The 11271-nt window shown below is 37.3% G+C and overlaps 1 pseudogene; it reads right to left on the reverse strand.

Annotated features, from left to right (window-relative positions):
• Positions 1 to 6789: 6789 nt before the first annotated feature.
• On the reverse strand, positions 6790 to 7659 carry LOC134375886 (olfactory receptor 10D3-like; annotated as a pseudogene).
• Positions 7660 to 11271: the final 3612 nt, after the last annotated feature.

Genomic DNA, 11271 nt, shown 5'->3' on the forward strand with positions numbered 1-11271 from the left:
TGACTGGATCAAAAAGCAGGACCCAACTATATGCTGCCTACAAGAGACCCACCTCACCCATAAAGATTCACACGGACTAAGAGTGAAAGGATGGAAAAAGATTTACCATGCAAACAGAAAAGAAAAACGAGCTGGAGTGGCTATTCTTATATCTGACAAAATAGACTTTAAACTAAAAACCATAAAAAGAGACAATGAGGGACACTACTTAATGATAAAAGGACTGATCCATCAAGAAGACATAACAATCATAAATATGTACGCACCCAATGTTGGAGCAGCCAGATTTATAAAACAAACTCTATTAGACCTAAAGAAGGAAATAGACACTAATACTATAATAGCAGGGGACCTGAACACTCTACTGTCAATATTAGACAGATCATCTAGGCAAAGAATCAGTAGAGAAACACAAGATCTAAACAAGACTCTAGACCAATTGGAATTGGCAGATATCTACAGAACATTCCACCCAACAACCTCAGAATATTCCTTCTTCTCATCAGCACATGGATCATTCTCCAGGATAGATCACATATTAGGTCACAAATCAAGTCTCAATAAATTCAAAAAAATTGGAATTATCCCATGTATCTTCTCAGACCACAATTTATTAAAACTAGAAATTAATAACAAACGAACCTCTGGAAACTATACAAACACATGGAAATTAAACAGCATTCTACTTAATGACATATGGGTCCAAGAAGAAATCAAGCAGGAAATCAAAAAGTTTATTGAAACTAATGAAAACAATGATACATCATACCAAAACCTGTGGGATACTGCAAAAGCAGTATTGAGGGGAAAATTTATTGCATTAAATGCTCACTTCAGAAGAATAGAAAGATGGCAAGTGAACAACCTAACACTTCACCTTAAAGAACTAGAAAAACAAGAACAATCCAAACCTAAAGTTAGCAGACGGAAAGAAATCATTAAGATCAGAGCAGAACTGAATGAAATTGAAAACCAAAAAACAATTCAAAAGATCAACGAATCAAAAAGTTGGTTTTTTGAAAAGATAAATAAAATTGACAAACCATTAGCATGGCTAACAAAAAAAAGAAGAGAGAAGACTCAAATAACAAAAATTAGAAATGAAAAAGGCGATATTACAACTGATTCATCTGAAATACAAGGAATCATTCGAGACTACTATAAACAACTATATGCCAACAAATTTGAAAATCTGGAGGAAATGGATAAATTTCTGGACACACACAAGCTCCCAAAACTGAACCGTGAAGACGTAGAAAATTTGAACAGACCAATAACAATAAAGGAGATTGAAGCTGTTATCAGAAGGCTCCCAACAAAGAAAAGCCCAGGACCAGATGGATTCACAGCAGAATTTTACCAAACATTCAAAGAGGAATTGACACCGATTCTTTACAAACTATTCCAAAAGATTGAGACGGACGCAAATCTCCCAAACTCATTCTATGAAGCAAACATCATCCTGATACCAAAACCAGGTAAAGATATAACCAAAAAAGAAAACTACAGGCCGATATCCTTGATGAATATAGATGCAAAAATCCTCACTAAAATACTAGCAAACAGAATACAGCAACACATACGAAAAATTATTCATCACGATCAAGTGGGATTCATCCCAGGGATGCAAGGTTGGTTCAACATACGCAAATCAATAAATGTGATACACCATATTAATAAACTCAAACACAAGGACCATATGATCATCTCTATAGATGCTGAAAAAGCATTTGATAAAGTTCAGCACTCATTCATGACAAAGACCCTCTATAAGTTAGGTATAGAGGGAAAGTATCTCAACATAATTAAAGCCATATATGCCAAACCCACAGCCAATATCATCCTGAATGGGGAAAAGCTGAAAGCTTTTCCTTTAAGAACAGGCACTAGACAAGGATGCCCACTCTCACCACTCCTATTCAACATAGTGTTGGAAGTACTAGCCAGAGCAATCAGAGAAGAGAAGGAAATAAAGGGCATCCAGATTGGAAAAGATGAAGTCAAACTGTCCCTGTTTGCAGATGACATGATCCTATATATCGAACAGCCTAAAACCTCTACAAAAAAACTCTTGGAATTGATAAATGATTTCAGCACAGTAGCAGGATACAAAATCAACACACAAAAATCAGTAGCATTTCTTTTCTCCAATAGTGAACATGCAGAAGGAGAAATCAAGAAAGCCTGCCCATTTACAATAGCCACCAAAAAAATAAAATACTTAGGAATTGAGTTAACCAAGGAGGTGAAAAATCTCTATAATGAGACCTACAAACCACTGCTGAGAGAAATTAGAGAGGATACAAGAAGATGGAAAGATATTCCATGCTCTTGGATTGGAAGAATCAACATAGTGAAAATGTCCATACTACCCAAAGTGATATACAAATTCAATGCAATCCCCATCAAAATTCCAAAGACGTTTTTCTCAGAAATGGAAAAAACTATTCAGACATTTATATGGAACAATAAAAGACCACGAATAGCCAAAGCAATGCTCAGCGAAAAAAATAAAGCTGGAGGCATAACACTACCTGACTTTAAGCTATACCATAAAGCTATAATAACCAAAACAGTATGGTACTGGCATAAAAACAGACACACTGACCAATGGAATAGAATAGAGAATCCAGAAATCAACCCACACACTTACTGCCATCTGATCTTTGACAAAGGCACCAAGCCTATTCACTGGGGAAGGGACTGCCTCTTCAGCAAGTGGTGCTGGGATAACTGGATATCCATATGCAGGAGAATGAAACTAGATCCATACCTCTCACCGTATACTAAAATCAACTCAAAATGGATTAAGGATTTAAATATACACCCTGAGACAATAAAACTTCTTAAAGAAAACATAGGAGAAACACTTCAGGAAATAGGACTGGGCACAGACTTCATGAATATGACCCGAAAAGCACGGGAACCAAAGGAAAAATAAACAAATGGGATTATATCAAACTAAAAAGCTTCTGCACAGCAAAAGAAACAATTAAAAGAGTTAAAAGACAACCAACAGAGTGGGAGAAAATATTTGCAAAATATACATCTGACAAAGGGTTAATATCCAGAATATATAAGGAACTCAAACAACTTTACAAGAAGAAAACAAGCAACCCAATTATAAAATGGGCAAAAGAGCTAAGTAGGCATTTCTCTAAGGAAGATATACAAATGGCCAACAGACATATGAAAAAATGCTCAACATCACTCAGCATCCGGGAAATGCAAATCAAAACCACATTGAGATACCATCTAACCCCAGTTAGGATGGCTAAAATCCAAAAGACTACGAACGATAAATGCTGGCGAGGCTGCGGAGAAAAAGGAACTCTCATACATTGTTGGTGGGACTGCAAAATGGTGCAGCCTCTATGGAAAATGGTATGGAGGTTCCTCAAACAATTGCAGATAGATCTACCATACGACCCAGCTATCCCACTGTTGGGAATATACCCAGAGGAATGGAAATCATCAAGTCGAAGGTATACCTGTTCCCCAATGTTCATCGCAGCACTCTTTACAATAGCCAAGAGTTGGAACCAGCCCAAATGCCCATCATCAGATGAGTGGATACGGAAAATGTGGTACATCTACACAATGGAATACTACTCAGCTATAAAAACGAATGAAATACTGCCATTTGCAACAACATGGATGGACCTTGAGAGAATTATATTAAGTGAAACAAGTCAGGCACAGAAAGAGAAATACCACATGTTCTCACTTATTGGAGGGAGCTAAAAATTAATATATAAATTCACACACACACACACACACACACAAACCGGGGGGGGGGGGAAGAAGAAGATATAACAACCACAATTATTTGAAGTTGATACAACAAGCAAACAGAAAGGATATTGTTGGGGGGGAGGGGGGGAGGGAGAAGGGAGGGAGGTTTTGGTGATGGGGAGCAATAATCAGCTACAATGTATATCGACAAAATAAAATTTAAAAAAAAAAAATAAATGTGCTCTTAAATTTTTTGACACTCTCTTTAAAAAGTGGAACCTAATTTCCCTCCCACTGAATGTGAGCTGGAATCAGTGACTCTCTTCCAATAGACAGAAATTAAGATCAGGAGTGATGAGATGTGATTTTGGAGAGAAGATCATAAAAGGCCTGTGGCTTCCTGCTTAGACTGTCTCTTGGATCACTTGCTCTTGGAGGTAAGCAGCTGCCATGTTGTGAGGACACATAGGTGTCCCTATAAAGAGGCCCGTGTGGTGAGTGAGGAACTGAGGCCTCTGCTGACAGCCATGTCCTGAGCCATCTCACAGACAGATCCTGTGCCAGATGACCCAGCCCTGGCTGACAGTGTGACTGCGACCCCATGAGATCCCAAGCCACGACTGCCCAGCTAAGCTTCTTGCTCCTCAGAAACAGTCTAAGACAACAAATGACTGTTTAAAGCTTCTCAGTGTTGAAGAAATTTGTTGTACTACAGGTAATAAATAATATATAACACCAAGATGGTACAGAGGATCCAAGAACTTTCAAACAGGAGAAAAAAGGTTTCCCTTGAAGGACAACCATAGTGATATTAGTAACTGTGGTAGTAAATCAAGGGATTTTTAAAAATGATTGATTCACATCATAGATAGGTAGTTGTTATTTCTGTAAATACTTTCCCCCTTGTACCCTTTGCATAGGTCATTTAATGAGCACTCTTCCCAGGTCCCATCTGATACTATACACATAGAGGGTTTTAAGTTAATCAGGCAATTAGTGACTGAATGAATGAATGGATAATATTACAGAGTGGAAACGAGCTGAAGTCATTATTTTCCCACCGTTGCTTATTCCTGTGAATGTTACCCAGAGTGCTTCCCTAGTTGTGCCCAACGTCATCGCTATTTGTCTGTATGCAGTTACTTCACCTCCCTGGGCCTCAGTTCTTCCGTACACAATTGAGGACAGTAACTTTACCCACCTCATACAGGTGTTGTTCAGTTGTATTGCTTAACATACACAAAGTAGAATAGTAAATGACAAATAAAAAGCAGGACACAGGGTAGCTGTACTTATTCAGAGTTTATGCTTCTTTAGTACTTTTTAAAAGGCAGTATACCATAGACAGGGCTAAGAGTTTAGCTCTAAATACAAACAGACAGGGTGTGACTAATTTGTCCTTAGTTTCTTTGTCTGTAAAGGAGGGTGTCACAATATCTAACTCTTAGGATCTTGTGAGTAAACTTAATTCTATACATGGGAAGTGCTTAGAACTCTTTCATATACACACAGTAGGCATATTTTGCTTATTTTTTAAGAGGTAAAAAAGATTTTTGATTCTTTTTTATTGAAATGTAATTGACTATACATATTTGTGGGGCCTGGAGTCAACTATCAGTGTTGTGTACAGTATGTGATGATTAAATCAGGATAGCATGCTCATCATTACAAAACATACTCATTTTTTGTGTCCATTAACCAATGTTAGATGTCAGTTGTTATTCTAGGTGTCTGAGTGGATGAATCTAAATACATGGGTCACTGGCCTGAAATTTATTTGATTAAATATTGAAGTTTAAAAGTTGAAACATTCAAAAAAAATTAATAAACAAAGTCAGTGGTTTAAATTAAATTAATTACAAATATTTTAGATTTTCAAGAAATAGACCATACCTACAATGGATAGAAAAGCTTGAAAAGGTTTTCCTCTGCAAATTTTCAAAAATTCATTCTCACATTGTTTCCAAATAGATTAATGGCCATCTTCTCACTCGAGACATAATAAATGAAGTCCAACACCAAACTTCTCTGATAGCCACAGTAATAAATCTCCACATTAGATTTTTGCAAGGGCAAAATACTGTTAAAGCCAAAGAAGTTATAAATCAAGTTTAAACCTAAATTTACCAAACTGCACAATCCTACTTTTAAATTTCAAAGCTTTTTGGCCATAAAACCCAACTTTATTGAGTGACCAGAGAGATAGTGTAGTAGCATAGAGTAAGGCATCCATTGGGGGAGGGAGGAAGGCAGGCAGTCAGGCAGAGAGTCCATGGCCTCTAGAAATTTGCTGCATTATAATCGATCAAAACAGAGTTCCAACAAGTACAGATTGTGTGAAGCAGAAAAGATATATTGTTTTGGCAAATTAAAACAAAAAAAAAAAAAAAGAAAAAGAAAGCTGGGCTAATCTGAACAAGCTTTCTTGAAGGAGTAAATTGGTGGCTCTGTCCACCCATGCCCTACCACATGATCATGAGGACTCCCAAGAAGTGTCTGATAGTAACTCTGCCCAGCCTGCTATTTGGCAACAATCCTGTTTTAAGGCAGTGGATCTGAAGTGACTCCCCAAAGAATCTCAGAGAGGGATTGCTCTGATACCTTATACCACAGATGAATGGCCCCTGTAGTAGTCCGTTTCTGTTGCTTATAACAAAATACTTGAAACTGTGTGATTTATAAAAATAATGAAATGTGTTGCTCACAGTTTCTGAGCTTGGGAAGTCCAAAGTTCATCTGGTGGTGGTGAAAATGATCCAGGGGTTTCATAATGCAAAAACGGCAGAACAGAGGGAGAGAGACAGTCTCTCCTTTCTCTTCTTCTAAAGCCCTCAGGACCACGCCCCTGATGACCATTTTTAGTCCTTTCACAACACCATGCTCTTACAATACAATCACCTCTTCAAAGCTCCACCTTCCATTTACCATAATAGGATTTCCCACCCTCTTAACAGTCACAGTGGGGACCAAATTTCTGATACATAAAACTTTGGGGACACAATTCAAGCTTCAGTGAGTTTTGGGGAGACATAATTCAATCTACTACAGGCCCACTTAAGTTAACACCTTTCTCAGGGTCAGTTTCACATCCTCATTTCTCAAGGTATAAATCGAAAGATTAAGGGAAAGTGAGATGATATTGTCTAACCCCTGAATAACAGAAGGCAGGCAGAGGCTGGAAGCAGACCGGAGATAGGTGAGCATCACAGGCCCATAGGACAGGAGGATGGAGATCAAGTGGGCACTGCAAGTGGAAGAGATTCGACACCTGCCTTCTGAGGAGCTGGTTTTCAACATGGAAAGGATGACATGACTATAGGAAGTAAGGACAAGAAAAAGCACGTCAGAGTCACAACGTCCACATTAGTAAAATTCACCATCTGTGCTAGAGAGGTGTCTGCACGGGCCAGGGGCAGCACCACCACGATATCAGAAAAAATTGTTCACCTCATTGGGGCCACAATAGGGCAACTTAAAGATAAGAAATGTGAGGACACTTCCCTGGAGAAGCCACGTGCCCACTGTCAAGCTGGTACACACCCTGTGGCTCATGAAAACCATGTGTCACAGATGGTGTATGACAGATGGCCACAAAGGGTCGAAGGCCATCACAATGTAGAGGAAACACTTGGTGTCACAAAGGATATGGGGAAAGAAGAGGTGGCAGGCACAGCCCTGGTAAGAGATGGTGCAGCTTTGCCCCATTAGGTAGAGCATCATTTTGGGTGAAGTCACTGAAGGGAAAAACATGTTAAACACTGACAAGTTTCCCAGGAAGAACTACACAGGGGTGTGGAGGTTGGAGGAAGCCAGAATAGTGAGAAATATGAGCGGGTTCCCCAGCAAGGTGAAGAGGTAGAAGGCCAAAAACACAATGAAGAGCATGTTCTCCAGCCTTTCAGTGTTGGGAATTCCCAACAGGATTTACTCCATCCTGGGGGTGTAGTTCTAACAAGTGAGTTTAGCTGAGTTGTAGGATATAAGACTGATTACAGAAAAATCAATTGTCTTTCTCCATATTAGCAACGAATAATTTGAAATTGAAATTTTAAAACTATCATTTAAAATAGTATTAAAATAGGAAATAGTGAAAAATCTGAAAAATGTTCTGGACTTGAATACTGAAACTGTACAACATTGTTGAGAGAAACAAAAGAAATGTACAGAATTCATGGGTCAGACATAATATGACTAATTTGTCAATTCTCTCCAAATTGACTTACAGATTCAATGCAATTATAATCAAAATTTCAGCAGGCTTTTTTTGCGGAAATTAACAAGCCAATTCTAAAAATGCACATGGAAATTGGAAACACAAATGATTGGTACGCAAAATAATTATAAAGGAAAATGTTTTTGGAGGGATGGCTCCCAGGCAGGGCAGGCCCAGTGATGCATGTTGGTGGTAAATTCAAGTACATGGAGTTCCACCTTTCTCTAGTCTTTGTTAAAGTACCAACAGAAGTTATCAACTGTGCGGGTGGCCTCTGCTGTGTGTGACATTTTCCATGTATTATCAGTACAGAATTCTTGATGATGCTGGAAATTCCGGCTCATTCACCACGTACAATTCCATTGGGTTTTAGTAAATATAACCAAAAAAGATGGATCATTCCTTTTTCACTCCTGAAGAAGGTAAAACTCAGCAAATGTCATTATTGACCTCCTGTTGATAAAAAAAAAAAGTACTGAATAAGTTGTACAGCACTCTTAAGAGTTGTAAGTAACTCCTGAGCAATAGATAGGGTGGCAACAACAGTGTTTTCTACCAATGCCGTAAAACCAAAAAGAAAACTAATGGGTGTTTACTTTGGGAAAGGAAAAGACAAAATTAGTATTTTACAAAGATAGTACAAGTTTATACCCATATAACCCAAGAGAATCAAATGGAAGTTAATAGCGTTCAGAAAGGTATGTCAAAGAAGTTGGATAGAAGCTTAAATTAACAAAAATTAGTAGCATGTATTTGATAAAGAGATTTTGAAATATATATTAAGTGGAGGTAAATTACAAATAATTACTGAAATAGCCTTTCAAGGTAGTATTGTGATTTTACATTGATTAAATATGCTTTATACTAAATGGATATCCGATGTCAGAAAATTGGGTGATGTGATAGCTTAATTGGGAGAAACATTAATTCAGGGAGCTTTAGTTCTTAAGAATTTATTCCATAAAGAGCTACGTTCTCCATGCACACATGAGAGCATTTCTAATGACACAAGAGGCTCGCGAAGCTGCAATTTTCCTTCCCCAAAACTAACAGGTTTTTGGGCTTTACTGCATCAGACCAGTGTTTCTCCTTGGTTTCATAAAACCCTTTTCCTGATATCTAAGACATATATTAATTCCAGAAGAAAAGTATATCTTTCCACTTTTTAGTTATACTAATTCAAACTAAATAAATAAGAAGAACAATATTCACAGAAAATTCAAATATGTTCTAAGGGCCGAGGATAGAAAGTACAGAGGTAGAAAGTCTCTGAGAAGAAGAGAACATCTCTGAACCAGGAACTCGCTGGTCAGGAACTTGCATAGCATAAGTCTACAAGCCCCAGAGGGAGGAACTTCAATTAGATGTGTGTGTAGAAGGCATAATACACTGATCATCCCTGGAGCACAGAAAATCCAGAGCTCATTTCTGTGATGGCCATAATCACCAGAAAGTTAGAGATTCATCAGAGATGCTATGAACCTCACCAGAGAATTGTGCCTTTGGGGATGCAAGCTCATATTTTTTACTTGTGAGTTTAGAGAAGAAATCATGAAAAAAATTCTTTCCTCCACAATGACTTTTCAAACCCAGAGTATCATGCTTATTTATTTTGGAAATTAATTTTTTCCTAAATAAAATGGCTTATGAAATGATGACCCATAAAATGCAGAACCAACTTTAACAAATGAATTTGGATTAAATTCTATTTATCATGATGTTGAAACATTATACTCATCCATGAGGAATTTAGGACCAAGGTAGTAAGTATCTCCTAAGATAACAAACCATTTCTAAGCTCTATTTTTAAAAAAGTTTGTTTCTATAATACTTGCTTCTGTGGTTTTGTCTTTGCAAGAAAAACAATTATACTATTCATCAGGGACTGAGAGTTTCTTTAAACTTTGAATTTTACAATTTTGTCTTATGATTGAAAACCTAGCTTTAAAACTGTAAGTGGCAAAAAATTGGCAAAACCTTCACATTTCTCATTGTTGGACAATGTGGGATGATTACCACATCATGGTCATAGTTTTGTTTTATTCATTCCTCTTCAGCTTTGCCTCTGTTTGCCTTAGTCATGATTTACAGAGCCAACTTTGCATGGTTTTGTAAAAGACTCAAAATCATACAAAAACACAAATTAATAAAATGCTCTCTCTGTAAACCTTAGCATTATGACTCTGAGTTTCTTTGTATCTTTTAGTTTCTTTTCTAATATAAAATTTCTGGGACATCTAGCCCATTCTTTAAAGAAAAGAAAGAAGAACTTTGAGTCTAAGCTCTGGAGTAATAAACATTCTAGAAACAAGAAAAATAATTATAGACTGGGTATTTTTCTTTTATTTTTGGAAGCACATTTGTGTTTGTTTTATAACAATATTATGCTTAATTCAGTCCTGAGATTTAACACTACGGATAGCTTAGTCCTCTTGACTACTTGAGCAGACCTACCCATTTTTCTTGGGTATCTCAAAATATATTGTGAGATGATTAGATCATGCTTTAGAGAGAGGAAAATTGTTTGCTTAAAATCATGGAGGGAGAAATAATTGAAATTTATAAATGGAAATAGACATAGGGTAAGAGGAGTTGAGGAAATCGATGGCACTGAGACAGTGACTGCATTTGTGTAGGGTCAGGTTTTGCACATGACTGGGAAGGTATTGTCTAGGATATGACAGAGGAAGGGAAGACAGGCTCCCAGTAAAGCTAGACCATTGCTGGGCTCCTGCCTTGTTACTTTTGCTGCTGACCAGAGAAAGGCAGTTTTTCTCTCAGCCATCAAGGATGAGGCTGCTTTAGAAATTTGTATTTATAACAGAAATCCTCTGACGATCAAACAGCCTGAATCTGCATGTTTGAAAGTGTGTGTCTATGTGTGTTTGTGTGTATGTGAGAGAGACATTGTGTGTGTATCTATATATGTGTGTGTCTTAGAGAGTAAAAGAGAGAAAGAGGTACTTGAATAAAGACTTATCCATGGGGAAAGCTTGCCAAAATTGTATAGCTGCTACTTTGGGTACACATTTTCTAATTCTACAGAGAACAGATGCAAAATTTGCCCCTCCTTTTAGAATTTGCCTGATTTTATATGAATTCACTCCTCCTTTCCATTTGGCTGATTTCATTACCAAAATAAGAAAGTGATTATTTCTCTTCAAAGCCCAACTTTGAAGCAAACGAATATTTAAAAGACAATTTAGTCCTTATGTTCTCCATCAAAGAAAAAGTAGATGCCACATTTCAAACAAAATATTTTCTCAATAAATGCTAGATTTGCCTTCCTTCCCATAGGAACAGAACCTTATATGCAAGAAGAA

Source organism: Cynocephalus volans, chromosome 4, assembly GCF_027409185.1.
Source record: "Cynocephalus volans isolate mCynVol1 chromosome 4, mCynVol1.pri, whole genome shotgun sequence".
Classification (NCBI taxonomy): Eukaryota; Metazoa; Chordata; class Mammalia; order Dermoptera; family Cynocephalidae; genus Cynocephalus; species Cynocephalus volans.